Source organism: Myodes glareolus, chromosome 4, assembly GCF_982192425.1.
Source record: "Myodes glareolus chromosome 4, mMyoGla1.1, whole genome shotgun sequence".
NCBI classification, from domain to species: Eukaryota; Metazoa; Chordata; class Mammalia; order Rodentia; family Cricetidae; genus Myodes; species Myodes glareolus.
The window spans coordinates 62,125,083-62,140,082 of record NC_142029.1 but is presented as its reverse complement, the minus strand read 5'-3'; the positions used below and the strand labels follow the sequence as shown (position 1 = coordinate 62,140,082).

General features: G+C 45.7%; 1 protein-coding gene across 1 annotated transcript in view; it reads left to right on the top strand.

The window, feature by feature from the left end:
- The window catches only part of Bfsp2 (beaded filament structural protein 2), a 58,739-nt gene that overhangs the window by 31,872 nt on the left and 11,867 nt on the right, over positions 1-15,000 (top strand). The gene's annotated exons all lie outside the window — the stretch shown is intronic.

Below are 15,000 nucleotides of genomic sequence, written 5' to 3'. Positions count from 1 at the left end.
ACATGCTTTTAACCCAAGCACTTGGGAGGCAGAAGCAAGTGAATATCTGTGAGTTCAAGACCAGCCTCACCCATATAGGCAGTTCTAAGACACATCTCAAAAAAACAAATTATAGAAAGTTAACTAGAATTGGCCTTCCAGCTGTTAAAATTGCCACGTACTACTACAGTATACAATAGAGCACTGTTCTTAGGTGTTACCTATGAAAATTAGACTATCAGGTTAGTGGTGTCCACAGTGGGTTACCTTTGAATAGTTGACTTATCTGACACTTTGAGAAGGTTTTTTTTTCTTTTGAGTATTTCTCAAGTTAATTTTATAAGTAATCTGAATTATATTTAATGAATGGGGAAAGCCAAGTTGTATGAAACCTCACAAAAATAACAAAAGAATTAACTAGACTGTAGAAGGTTTGTCCTTCTGGCCTGCCCCTGCCGCTCACCTGGGGACTTGGAAACAAGAAGGTGAGGGAGGGGGGACCACATAAAGGAACTGGAAAAGGCAAATCAGGGGCTGCTGGTGCTCAGCAGATGACTTGCCATGCTTGCCATGCCAACTGCACAGTAGGATCACCTCAGAAATAACATCTACGGTGCCCTCCAGAACAATCAGATCAGAAAGAGCAGAAGGACTTCGTGGTTTATTATTATTAAAACTAAAAGCTCTCAGGGGCTAAAGAAATAGATCAGTAATTATGAGCACATACTGCTCTTCCTAAGGACCTGAGTCTAGTTCCTAGCACCTGTGTCAGACAGCTCACAGTCACCTGTAACTCTTGCTCCAGGAAATATAACATCCTCTTCTGACCTCTGATGCACTTGCATTCACAGGTGTACACACACACACACACACACACACACACACACACGCAGTGGAGTAGATACGACCTTGTTGGAGGAAGTGTATCACTGTGGAGGCGGGCTTTGAGGTCTCACATATGCTCAAGCCACGTTCAGTATCTCAGACCACTTCCTGCTACTGTAGGATCAAGATGTAGCTTCTTCTCCACTCTCAACTCCTTCTCCAGCACCAAGTCTGCCTGTATGCCTCCATGTCCCACCATGATGATAATGGACTGAACCTCTAAAACACTAAACCACCCAATTAAATGTTTTCCTTTATAAGATTTGCTGTGATGGATCATGGTGTCTCTTCACAGCAATAGAAACCCTAAGAAAGACAATTATGTAGCTGGGTGTCCTTGTGGGACTCCTAATAGTGGGAATTAGGGATGTCTCTGACTCTTTTCCCTGAGCTTGGGACCCTTTTCCTCCTACTGGGTTGCCTCATACAGCCTTGATATGAGAGTTGGTGCCTAGTCTTACTGTAACTTGTTATGCCTGTTCATTTAATATCCCTGGGAGGCCTGATCTTTTTTTTGGGGGGGAGCTGTAGATCTGGAGGAGAGGGGAGGTTGAGAGGACTGGGAAGAGTGAAGGAAGGGGAAACTGTGGCCAGGATGTAATGTAAACTCAAAGAATAAAAGAAAAATGATAAAGTTATTTACCACTGAGAAGTGCTATTATGGGAGATTTGAAAGATGACAGGTATGTGCCACCACACCTGACTGGCTGTCTTTCCTAGCTCTGTTTCTAAAGCTAAACCCCAGGAAGCCCAGCCTTTTGCAGCCCGACTTCCCTTCTGAGCCCTGCTGGAGTGCACACCACATCGAGTGACTGTCTCTTTAAAAAATGGACTGTCATTATCGTTATCAGAAATAAATCCTGCCTAGTGTGAAAATTAAAAAAAGAAAAATAGAAAAACCCCCAAAGCTGGCAATTACCATCCCCCCATCTGATAGCCATCATCAGCTCACCAGTGATTCAAACATTAATTCCGAACAGACCCATTAGTGTTTTTAATAGAGTGATCTGAAAGCCGCATCTCACAGAAGACACACAGGATTTGTTTTCATTTGGCCAGTGCTGCCTGGGCCTCTTGCAGAGACTCAGAACTCGGAAAATATTTGCAGAACGAGTGAATTCCTCTGATTGTCAACAGAGATCAGAACTGACAGCCAGAATTCCTGCAATAAATAGCTCTGTCGGCTGTGGCTGTGCCCTTGGGGGCTGACATTTGCCTGCCCTGAGCATCTCATGTCTGCAGCTTGGCAGCAGAGCCAGCTGGGAATGGCTCAGCACTGTTTCCAAAGGCCTTCGGAAAGGGAGGGAAAACACACATTTAATTACCTTTCGGCCCAAGGAGGCTGAAAATTAATTAACATGATTAATTTATGTCTTAGTTTATGCTTCCCCAGAAGCAGATCTGGAGATAAATATTGGAGTGGTGGTGATTTATTTGGAATTAGTGGGTGAGTCAGGGGTGGGAGAAGCAATAAAGGGGAAGCTGAGAAGGGAACCAACAAAGGCTGTCTTTGAGAGCAGCTGAGATTGAAGCAGAAGCTTAGAGCGACACCGAGAAGTGGTACAGAATGCAAAAGGAAGGAGGCAAAGGGGCTGCAGCTATCTGCCAGCCAAGTGACCTTTCCAGTGCATCGGGGCACGCTCAGGCATAGGTGCAGAGACGGGCAGCGGGGAGCTGAGAACATGGAACATTGAAGGCCTGAGGGATTAAGAGAGGTGCTTGAGCACCTGATTCAACCATAGGCTCAGCTTTCTGGTATGTGCTTGTTAGTTGCTTTGTTAGTGTGTGTGTGCGTGCGTGTGTGTGTGTATGTGTGTGTGTGTGTGTGTGTGTATACGTGCATTCATGTGTGTGTACATATGTGCATGCATGTGCATGTACACGGGTATGTACATGTGTATAGGTGTCTATGTATACATACAGGTGTGTGTGTGTGTGTGTGTATACAGGTGTGAGTGTATATATACAGGCATGTGTGTACAGGTGTGTGTGTGTGTGTGTGTGTGTGTGTAATTCAGAGGACAAGCTCAACTATCTGAGGAATGCCATCTACCTTGTTGGTTTTGTTTTGCATTGGATTTTGTTTGTTTGCTTGAGTCAGGGTCTCTTATTGGCCTTGAATGTGCTAATTAGACTCCACAGGGGCCGTCCAGCAAGCCCCTCTCCCTCTGCCTCCCTAGCACTAGGATTACAAGTGTGCACCACCACACCTGGCTCTGTTGGGGTGTTTGTTTTAGCCCGTGGGTCCTAGGGATCCAAGACCTCACGCTTTCAGGACAAACACTTCCCGGCTGTCACCGCAGCCGTCTTTCTGGGTTTGGAATGGGGGCTGGCCCTCTGAAACCAGGAACAAAATCAATCATTCCTTCTTTTGCTGGTCCATACCAGGCATCTGTCTGCAGCAATGCAAACAGCCCTAGGACAGCCGCCAGTACTCGGATCTAGAACAGGGAGAGTTGCAATGAGCAGGGGAGGCTGGTTTTACAGAACAGGGTTGAAGATAGCAGGAACAGAACAGAAAGATCTGTCACTTCAAGGACACTTGATCTGCAAACTGAGAACAGAGAGACAGAACAAGAGTGAAACGAGTGGTCGGAGAGGTCAGGGTTGCCTGGGCGTGTTTCTGGATTAGCTCTAACAGCATCACCATCATCCAACTAACGGCAGACCGTTCGGAGATCTGGCAGCCATGTGGCTAACCTTGATTTCTCCTAACCAGATGAGCCGCTGAGTTTCACCCCGTGGGGGGGATTTGAGCACAAATGACTCCATTTCACTCCCAACCCCCCACCATCCACCTCCTCACTGAGGCCTTCCAAAGGAATGTGTTTGAAAACAGTGGACCGAGCTTTTTTAAAAAATCTTTTTGAATTTTAGTATTATTTGTTTACTTCTTAAGCATTGAGTCAGGTTCTTGCTACATAGCCCAGTCTGGCCTCCAACTCACAATCCTTCTACCTGTGCCTCCCAAGTTCCTGGGTCATAGGTATCTGTCACCATACCAAGCTGTTTTATTTTTTTTTAAACACACCAAATGTCTACATTTCTTCCACACCAAGAAAGTCTTCAGGTACCAACCATGATTAGATTTAGGCACTCTGTACCTGTAGGTTTTGCCAGATCCTATAGATTAAGGGTTCAGTTCCACAAGACTGTCCTTGAATTCATCAAGTCTGACCCTCCCGCTCTTGACCCTCCCATCAGTACTGGTGGGTTCCCATCATCCCCTCCTCAGGTTCCACTAACAGCGAGTAGAACCCAAGCAAACCTGCCCCTTGTTCTCTCCCAACCTCTACAAGGGACACAACTCAGGACAGTCAAGTGGGAGACATGTGTGAGGTCAGACACATGATGGAACTGCAGAGCTGTGACCCCTCCTGGAGCACCACCCTCCCCACCCCACACCTCCACTGCCTACCAGCCTGGAAACTATCCAGTCCTTGCTTGGCCTTCTGGGGTTCATGCTGCCTTCATTCTAGACACAACTGATTAAATCGCCATTAGCAATCAAGTCAGCTCTCATTGATTCAGTCCCTCTCTGCTCCCTGAGTCAGGAGTCAGGATCAAAGTTCTAGCTTCTAATCACAGGGGGGTGCAGGGCGGGGTAGCTACCAACCCCCACACCCCTTAGGGGTCTTACCAAAGAAATTTCCTAAACATAAACTTGGGTGTTGTTGAGAGAGGTTTGCTACCAATGATAGAAAAACACACTTCCTTTTTTAATTTTTTATCTTTTTCACTGTGGAGCTATTTCAGGATCTAGAAACAAAAACCAATCAGAACTGAGAATGTGCCTTCATCTCTCAGCATCTAGGAAGCTGCCAGGGTTTTAAGAGCTCTGGCTGGGAGCCAGAGACAAAGACCAAAAATATAAAATATGTTTCATTATGTCACAATATCACATAACAGAGAACATTCTGCAACCTGCAGTCAAATGACCTTACAAAGACTACCTCGGTGAACAGGGTAAATGACTGCCGTGCCTGCTGCCATTCACCTAGTTCCTAGCCAGACCAGGAAGCAGAGCGCTAACTCAGAAGCAGGACTGTCCATAATTCACGGACACTGTGGTGAGACGCCCCACCTCCTAAAGGATCCATAACTGGGGACCAAGCATTCAAACACATGAGCTTGTGCATGATAGTTCACAGTCAGATCACAACTCCCGTTGCCCAGATAGACTCAGTGAAAGGATGGGAGAGGATGTGGAAGGGAGAGGATGGAGGGAAGGGAAGGAAGAGGGGAATCTAATAGCTTCCCTAATTTCATGAAAGCTTTTCTATCACAGAATGTGATCATCCCAGGGGTGGCCTTTGACCAACACGAAAATGATGTTCTGGGCAACCCAAATCACACTTTCAAAGGTACTGTGTTCTTTGAGGTCAGAGAGATTGTACACCAGTTAAGAACACTTACTACTCAGTTCCCAGCACCCACATGGCAGCTCACAACTGTCTGTACCTCCAGGCATATACATGGTGCACACACATGTAGGAAAAATACTCATACATATAATAAAACTTATCAGTTAAAGAAATACAGTGCTCTTTCAAGCCAACAGAACAGCATCTGTGTTAGGCCCTTGGTCTGATAAAATCAGCCCTACCCTGATGCTATTACTTTTGATGAACTTTGGGCTAACCAACTTAAAGGCAGAAGGACACCTTTAAAAGCTATTTGCCCTTATTATATAGCACAGCCTAGTGTGGTGATTTGAAAAAATGGGCCCCAAAGGGAGTGGCTCTATTAGGGGGTGTGGCTTTGCTGAAATGTATGTGGCCTTGAAGCTGTCACTGTGGGGGCAGACTTTGAGGTCTCCTATGCTCAAGATACCTCCCAGTGTATCAGTCTACTTCCTGTTTCCTGCATATCAATATGTAGTAGCTCCTTCTCTAGTGTCATGTCTACCTGCATGCCTCCATAATTCCCACCATGATGATAACAGACTAAACCTCTGAAACTATAAGCTATAATCTCAATTAAATGTTTCCCTTTTTAAGAGTTGCCATGGTTACAGTGTTTCTCCACAGCAATAGATACCTAAGACACCTAGTTGTGAACTGATTTCAGAGGGCAGAGGCAGTGAAGGCCATCTGAGAACCTCATCCTCCACTCCACTATCATTGAAGCAGAATGAGATTGTCCATCATCTGCCTCCATCTGCCTTCAGTCTGCCTCCTCCTGGGGAGGAGAGGTCATCTCTTCTGCACCCACAGTCACAGCCTAGCCATGGGTAGGCCTTTGCTCCTCTGCCCTAAGCTGGGTATGCGCCATTTACTGGCTAGAAAGCTCTGTTTTTCCATCTTTTCCTCCTCCCTGCGGTGATCACTTTGCCCAAAGCCAGCTGCACATCCCCACTTCCTGAAGTCTCAGTCCTCCCATTTGCTCTCCAGCTCTGAACAGTGAACAGAAACCAAAGGCTTGTTCCACTCCCACCACTCTGCACTAGTAGCCACTGGCTGAGGGAGAACTTGGTCCCTGGGGCTTCAGCCCCTTAAGGAACAGATCCTTCCCCTGCTGTGCTCAGACAAGAGAGTCACACCTGTCTCAGGGCAGCTTGTGGACATCTGTAATTGAAAACTTTCTCTAAACTGCTACCACCATGCCTTTCACAGTCAGGATGTCGGGCTGGACACACTATTGAGAATGAAAAGAGATGGGTAGATTGGAACGCTGTAACGTTTCCGGATGGCAATCATTTCAAAGCTGAGAAATTTTAGAGTGGAACAAGAATTTATATTCCTGTCAAAAATACATCTGAGAGTACCCTTTCTCCACATCCTCACCAATCCTGTGTGCTCAGTATTTTAGGTAAGAAAAGTATTCTTTAGTGTAGCTCTAATTTGCATTTCTCATATTTTAAAGAGACATACATTCTCTCAATATACTGGGTTTCATACAAATTTGCTTTCCCATATACTGACAGATCAGGCCTTTGCCATTTTCACTTATGTTTTGGACATTTTACTTAGTTTTGCTGTGGCTCTTTGTATGTTGCAGAAATTAGTTCTGAGAACCAGGCATGGTGGTATACACCTATAATCACTTCACTCTGGAGGCTGGGGCAGAAGGATCCCTGCAAGTTCAAGGCTCGCCTGAGCTTGCCAAAGGGAAAGAAAGAAAGGGAAAGAAAAACCAGTCCTGTCTCTGTGGTGCAACGGTGTGTGCATGTGTGTACATGTATGTGTGTGTCTGTGTTCTTGATGTAAGGTTGTGTGTGTGTGTGTGTCTGTAATATAAGGTGTGTCTATGTCTATGTGTTTGTATGTCAGTGATGTAAGGTGTATGTGTGTGTGTGTGTGTGTGTGTGTGTGTGTGTGTTCCAAAACTAGGTCCTGTGGCATGCTACATTTGTGGCACTGTTGGGTTAGGGAAGAAAATTAGAGGAGTTTTTGAAAGAGAAAGTAGGGACTCCCTGCTGAGTAGTCCCCTCCTGCCCTTTGATTCTTTTCTGAAGGAAATGCAGACATTGCAAAGGCCACACTCAGGCTCATCCTTGGATATTTTCAAGCCCTCAAGGGGTCAACAACGAGGAGCTGAATGGCTGACTTCTCACTGTCCACTGAAGGATCCCCACTCACTCATGCACTCAGTGCCCACAGGTAGAGCTCACACCAGGTCTGAGGCTGTGGTTGGTACTGTACACAGTCCCTGACTCAGAAGTCATGCACAATTTAAAAAAAAAAAAACTCAGAGAGAAAAATTGGGGTTCAACCTGAAGATCCAAAAAGCAAAACAGTCAGTCACTGGCTCTTACCTCTACCTCAGTCTGAAATGGTGATCCTGCCACCAGGAATCTCAGAATGAGACTGTGTCTGAAAGCTGTCTCCTCCAGTCTTATAATCCTCTCTAGGGCTGGAATTGATTAAAGGCGTGCAGCACCTGGTTTCTATGACAAACTAGTATGGTTACCGGGATTAAAAGTGTATGTCACACTGCCTGGTCTGTAAGGCTAACCAGTGTGGCTGTCTTACATTCTGATCTTCAGGTAAACTTTATTTATTAAAATACAAATGAAATGTCATTACACAGAAGGATGCCTTTCCCTGGCTACCTGGTTTGCCTGACCTCAAAGCATCTCAGATTTTTTTTTAAATTGGCTGTTCCCATAAAAGATATAAAGATCCTACTTCTAAAACAGGAGATTTCAAAGATGAAACAACTCAAATTATCCCTGGGGAATTAAGGCACTGTCACTCATGTCCCACACACAGCCATCTCCTAGGAGACAAACAAACAGGTCCCCTAAGGGTAGGATGATACTAATAAACAAAGACAAAAGTACTATAATTTAGGCTTCTCTGATAATTAAGAAAGCTATTTTTTTCTCCCTAGTTTCATTGGTGAGTTTCTTCTATTGCTTTTAGCAATACAGTATGTTTAATTACATTCAAGATAAGGAATGGGGCAGCAAGTCCACAAGGCCATTACCTCAGATTATTTTTTTCACAGTTTCCACATGGTCCTAGGAATTGGTCCTCCACCTCAGAGGAAAACTTCAGAAGCCAGGCAGCTCTGTGTACTCTCTGGGAGCAACGCGACCCTGTCTCACAAGGCCAGCATTCTGCTCATGCTGAAGTCCCTCTGAGAGTCACACTGCTTTTTAATATACCCATGAGGAAGCCCTGTGTCACGGAAACAAGCTGAATAGAATCCTGGCTTCTCCCAAATGAATCTTGCATTGGGCAGCAGGAAAGGAGGAGGGGGCCAAGTCAGGAATGCATGGCCTGCCTGTCTAAAGCTCTCCACAGCTAAATCACACATGGTACTGTGTGACTAAAGTGGTTTCAAAGGCTTTTAATCATGGTAGCTGGTCTTCCTAATGGAGAAAAGATCTGGTCTAGTCCTATTCACAGGAGGCCTTCTTCTTCCTCGAGTCCCCAGCATGTATTGGGCCCATGTTGCTGACCTTGTGAATGTTATTGAGCATCCAATGCATGTGGAGAGCCATCAAGCTACCCAGAAGGGGCAGGGAGTGATCACTGCACACCCAGTTCCTACAGTCTAGTGAGACTTGGTGGGCACGAAGCTGGAGTAGACAGGCCACCATTTCTCATGGTAGGAGGAGACTTGCCCGGAAAGCATCAGAACAGATCGTTTCCAGAAGATTACCAGGTGACAGAGACCACTCCAAGCCTTTGACAGATAAGCTTTCAATCCATCAGATAGGAGTTCTAATTTTCACCCATTAATAAATAAACGAAGGCACAAAATGGACAGATACTACCTAAGACCTTGCCCGTATCGAGTAGGAGGGCCACAGTCTGACTGCAGGATCCACACTGTTGTTTCTTTTCTGCTTTTGTTTTGAGACAGGGTCTCCTGTTGACCAGGCTGGTCTTGGACAGACTATGACAAGGAGGATGACATTGAACTCCTGCTCTTCCTGCCCCTCCTGCCTCTGTCCCCAAGTGCTGGGATTACAGATGTCTGACCCAGGTCAGGATTAACACTCAACTGCTAGGCTCAGATGAACAGACAGATCGCAAAGATGGGAGACTGATTCAGTGTTTCAAGAATGAGCAAGGGACAACAGCTGGTGGTGGCACACTCCTTTAATCCCAGCACTCAGCAGAGGCAGAGGCAGACAGATCTATAGATGAAGTTTTCCTGTCCAGCAGCCACTTCCAAATTACAACAAAAAGACATTAATAATAAATGCTCTGACAATAGCTCGGGCTTATTACTAACTAGCTCTTACATTTTAAGTTAACCTATATTCCTTATTTACTCTCTGACATGTTGTGGTGCCTTTATTAGCATGGCACATTCATCTCCTGTTCCCTCTGCATCTGACTGGTGATGCCTGACTCCTCTCTTCCTCATCCCATCATTCTCAGTTTGGCTTTCCCACCTAACTTTATCCTGTTCAGCTATTGGCCAGTCAGCTTGTTCATTAAACCAATCACAGCAACATATATTCACACAGTGTACAGAAGAATTATTCCACAGCATGGGACTCTGTGGGTCTGAGGTCAGCCTGATCTACAGAGTGTGTTCCTGGACAGTCTGGGCTATCACACAAAGAAACCTTGTCTTAAAAAACAAAATAAAACAAAAAGAATGAGCAAGGAACATCTTATAGGCTGTAAGATGGGGAGTCTATATTGGGGTTAAATACCCTGGGCATAATGTAAATATCTGTGTTTTCTGATGGTCTTAGAAAACACCCAATGAAAGGGTTGTTCATCCCCTCGCCCAGAAGGTCATGACTCACAGATTAAGAACCACTGTTCTAAAGCAAGGTGCTCTGCCTTCCTTTTCTAGATCAGGAGCTCTTGTGACCCAGGAGCCATTGCTTCCCTTTCTCCATGATAACACAACCAAGGCTTGTTTTTGTGAAAACTGAAAAGCACACCTGTGCTTTCACTAGGCTGTTGTTCCCTTCTAGTTCAAAGCAGAGAGCTCCCATGGTGCTCTCTGGCCGACAACAACTGCTTGGAGAAAGTCAGACACACACTGAGCCCCTGAGAGCTAGCTCAGCCTGGATGCATGAGCTATCAGAACACCTGCTGTTTCTGAGATCAGAGAACATCAGTGCCCGCTTGCGACTCTCACCCTCCTGCCAAAAGCCCACTCTGTCCTCACCCCTTCAGCTTTGAGTCCTAGCCAATGCTGCTTGGGAGACCGCCAATGGTCAGTGATCAGAAAAATGGTCCGGTTTAGAGACATTTTTTCCCATTCTTCTGTTTATTCCCCAAGAGTTAAACTCCTAAGTACTTGATTGTGATTACAAGGTGTGGGTGTGGGTGCAAGTGTAGGCGCATGTGGGGATGCCAGAGGTCAATGATGGTATCTTCCTCAGTTGCTCTCCATCATATCTTCGAGATAGGATCTCTCACTGGTTGTCTGGACTCTGTGATCAGTAAGCTCCAGGGGTCCTCTTATCTGCATTTCCCACCCAGCTCTGGGGTTATAGCACCCAATATTTTACATGGATATTGAGGATCTGAAAATCATGCTTATGTAACAACCAGTTTGTTGACCGAGCTATCTGCCCAGCCATGATGGTGTGTGTGTGTGTAGCCCTGACTGGCTCACTGTGTAGAGCAGGCTGGCCTCAAACTCACTGTTTTTTGCCTCACAAGTGCTGGGACTGGAGGTATATGCCACCATTCCCAGATATATTTTTTTAAGATGTTTATATTTTACTTTTATATGTATGGATGCTTTAACTGCATGCATGTATGTGTACTGCTTTGCCCTCGGAGGTCAGAAGAGGGCATCGTTAGCCCCTGTGAGGGTACTTGAAACCAAATCTGGGTCCTCTGCAAGAGCAACAAGTGCTCTTAATCACTGAGCCATCTCTCAAGGCCCACGATTATAATTTTTGAGTGTGAAAATCTCCATCATAATTCAAAATGTCAGCATGCTCAGCTGACCCAGAAAAGGAACCAAGAGGTTCATATACCCTAAACAAATACACTGAATCCTACCTCCTCTGGGTCTGGGATCACAAGGCTACTGTTGAGTGTGTAAAGAGAATCTTCAGGCGTGGGGTGAAATGGAAACAGAGAATGATTACAGTTGCCAGAAAGCGGAATCCTAAGGAGCCGTCAGAGAAGAATGTGTGATATTTTTAGGAGTTGAAGCGATTAGCTCTGGGCATCTTATGTGCTAACGATTTGAAGATCAGGGTTACAGCAGTAAATGATGCTGGAATACATAGTGATGAAGTGGAATTCTTTTTTCTTCTTCTTCTTCCAACTTTCACCCAGAAGAAAGCCTCTGGCTGGTGCTGGCAGATCTTTCTAACCTCTGGAATACTTGGTAATTTTACCTTTCAGCAGAAAGCCAGGCTATGAAACTCAGCTGCCAGGCAGGCAATGAGTAATAGAACTAACTAATCTTGCTTTGTTCCCATTTTACTGATTCAGTTATCTTCTGTGTAAGGTGAGTGAGGATGTCTTACCAGTACCTTTAGCCACCTAGCGCTCTGATCCCATGGACCAGGTATTTCTGAAAGGGAACAATGCAGACTCCCAAGCTCCATTCAGGGCCTCCTGCACCACAGCCTCCATTTTCAGACTCCCAAGTGATCTTGAAGTTCATTAATGTTTTAAGATGAGGTGATCCAAGAAAATCTAGGGGAGGCCATCTCCAGTATCAAAGGTCTTAAGTCAATGGGCTGGCGGAGACAGTTGCATTGACAGGGCTGAGAGCATGCCATGGGTGCACAGTTGTCTCTGACTCTCAGGGACCAGAGGATCATGAGAAAGCGCTCAGGCTCTGTGCCCCATTTCCTGTGTCAGTTGGGGATAATAATGGCATGTGATTTCACAAGGTTGTAGAGAATTGATGAGATAATGAACTTAGAGTTCTCCATGGCATAGAATAAGAGCCTAATGCATGTTAATTACTCATGGTAATAGCAGCTGTTGTATTCAATGCATAGTGGATTTCACAGGCTCATTTGTTGATAGTTGTTGCTTTTTTTGTGATAGTAAGGGTCAAATCCAAGACTTCGCACATTCTAGGCTAAGTGCCTTCCCTTTGAGCTACAGCCCCAGTTATATATAAGAACTATGGGGTTCTTATATAAGAACTCAGCAGGTGGTACTTTCGCCAGACTTGACCCCTCCAAGTTCAATCCCCAGAGCTCACACGGTGTAGGGCAAGAACTGTCTCCCAAAGATTAGTGCTCCGGCTGCTGATAGGAGCACCTTGATAGGGGCTCCTTGGGCAGATGGTTAGCTCGGAGGGTTCTGTGCATGCTTCCGTCAGTATTCCTATGTGGCAGCTGTAAGTGGTACTTTAAGGAAGCTAGGAACCTAGCAGAGAAGACAGAGGCTTCCTCGACCTCTCTGCCTACAGCATTGGCTCAGAAACAATACATCAGAGGGCACAGAAGAAGAAGAAGAAGAAGAAGAAGAAGAAGAAGAAGAAGAAGAAGAAGAAGAAGAAGAAGAAGAAGAAGAAGAAGAAGAAGACTTCATTTTATCATCCACCAGCAGAGGACCTGCTCCCCTGAATGCACTGGGAGGAATCAGAACCCAACTGTCTCGTTCTGGAAAAATGACTCAGAACATAGACCTCCCCCCTTGTATTCACAATCACAGCTGCACTGGTTAGTACAATGAAAGGGGGCTGGGCCAGAGTGATAGCCCAGCAGGTAAAGGCACTTTCCACCAAGCCTGCTGACCTGAGTTCAATCCCTGGAACCCATGTGTGGGAGAAAAACTGGCTCCTGTAGAGTGTCCTCTGACCACCACATGAACCATGACACGTGCCCACACTCACATGAACTGTGGCAGGTATGCACACACATGAACCATGGCAGGTGCGCACACGCATTAACATGACACGTCACACCCACATGAACCACGGCAGGTGCACACACACAAACATGCCCCACAATACAAGTACGTAAAGCAATTTTTAAAAATTTTAAAGGCTAGAAGGACTATCAGATACAGAGAGCCAGACAGAAAACCTGCAGCAGCAGAGCTGGCTCAGCAGTTAAGGGCACTTGTTCCTCTTGCAGAAGTCCCAGGGACCTGTCCCAGCAACCTCGTGATGGTTCACTGCCATCGGTAACTCCATTTTTAGGAGACTCAATGCTGTCTTCTGATCTCCATGGGCATCAAGCATGCACACGGTACTCATACACATATGTAGGCAAAACACACATAAAAATAAAATGGATAACCTTAACCCCTTGTGTGAGGACAGTGTGGGGACCTGGAACTGTCTCCGGGTGTTGAGAGAGTTACAAATCTCCAAAGGATAATTTGTGAGTATCCTTCAAAGTTTCAGGCAGGCATGTTGATGCATGCATGTAATCTTACCACTTGGAGGCTGAGGCAGGAGGCTTGAGAGTTTGAGGGTACATAAAAAGGTACATGCACAGTTTATCTAAAGGATGCATCCCTCAGAGATGCCCTCTTGGGTGGAAAATGAGGCATCTAAGTTTAGGTTTTGAAACAGGAAAAATCCGGACACAATCGAAGCGTCCACCAACAGGGAACTCCTATAGAAATCACAGAACCTCCAAACAAGGCAGTTCCATGTAGCTGCTCGAAGGCTATAATCCCCTTATGATATGCTGACAGAGATTGATTTCTAACATATAGCAAATACTGTAGCAAACAAGAGAAGGTAGTGATTAATATTTATTTATAAATACAGCTGTGTACTACATATGGATGTTGCGGTCGGTGATGGATTAAATATGCAACCTTGGGCCTGTGAGATTGTATCACCTAGTGGTATCATAGCCACCTTCGCTTATGCAAGCCTATTTCTGCAATGCTCACATAACAGCAAAACACTTTTATAGATCTCAGATGCTCTCCGTGCCATTAATCAGTGCCTGAAATATTTCTGAAAGGTGGTGTAAGAAACTGGAAACAGGGAAACTGTCATTAGAACATGGGAGGAATGGAGGTCTCCTACTGCTGTCAGGAGAGAGAGAGGGGAAGAGGCGGGGAGAGAGAGAGAGAGAGAGAGAGAGAGAGAGAAAGAAAGAAAGAGAGAGTTCAGAGCTGAACCCAGGGTCATATGCACCCTAAGTGAGTACTTTACCACTGAGCTAGGGCTTTGCCAAGTCTTTAGTAAATCTTTTTTTTTAAAGTAATTTTATTAAATTATAAAAAGTTTCCATTTACGCCCCTCCTCCCAATGCCCTCCCACTCCCCCCCTCCCTCTCCTCCTCCCTCTTTGTCCCCAAGGGCAGTCAGGGTCTCCTGCCCTGTGGGAAGTCCAAGTTCCTCCCCCCTCACTCCAGGTCCAGGAAGGTGAGCATCCAAACAGACTGGATTCCAAAAATCCAGTATATGCAGAGGAAACCAGTCCCAGTGTCATTGTCAATGGCTTCTCATAAAGACTGCAGGCCAGCCACATTCAGAAAATCCGGCCACATTCAGAGAATCTGGTTGGATCACATGCTCGTTCAGTCACGGTCCATCTGGTCTTGGTAAACTCTCATTAGATCCGACCCCTTGTATCAGTGGGTGATAGTATCCCTCGCAGTCCTTCGTCATTTTCCTCCTCCTTCTGCTCGTCATTTGGATGTTGGGGGGCTCAGTTCGGTGCTCCAACGCGGGCCTCCATCTGTATCGTCATCCAACGCCAGATGAAGGATCTATGGTGATAAGCAAAATATTCATCAGTATGGTCACGGGCCAAGACCGGTTC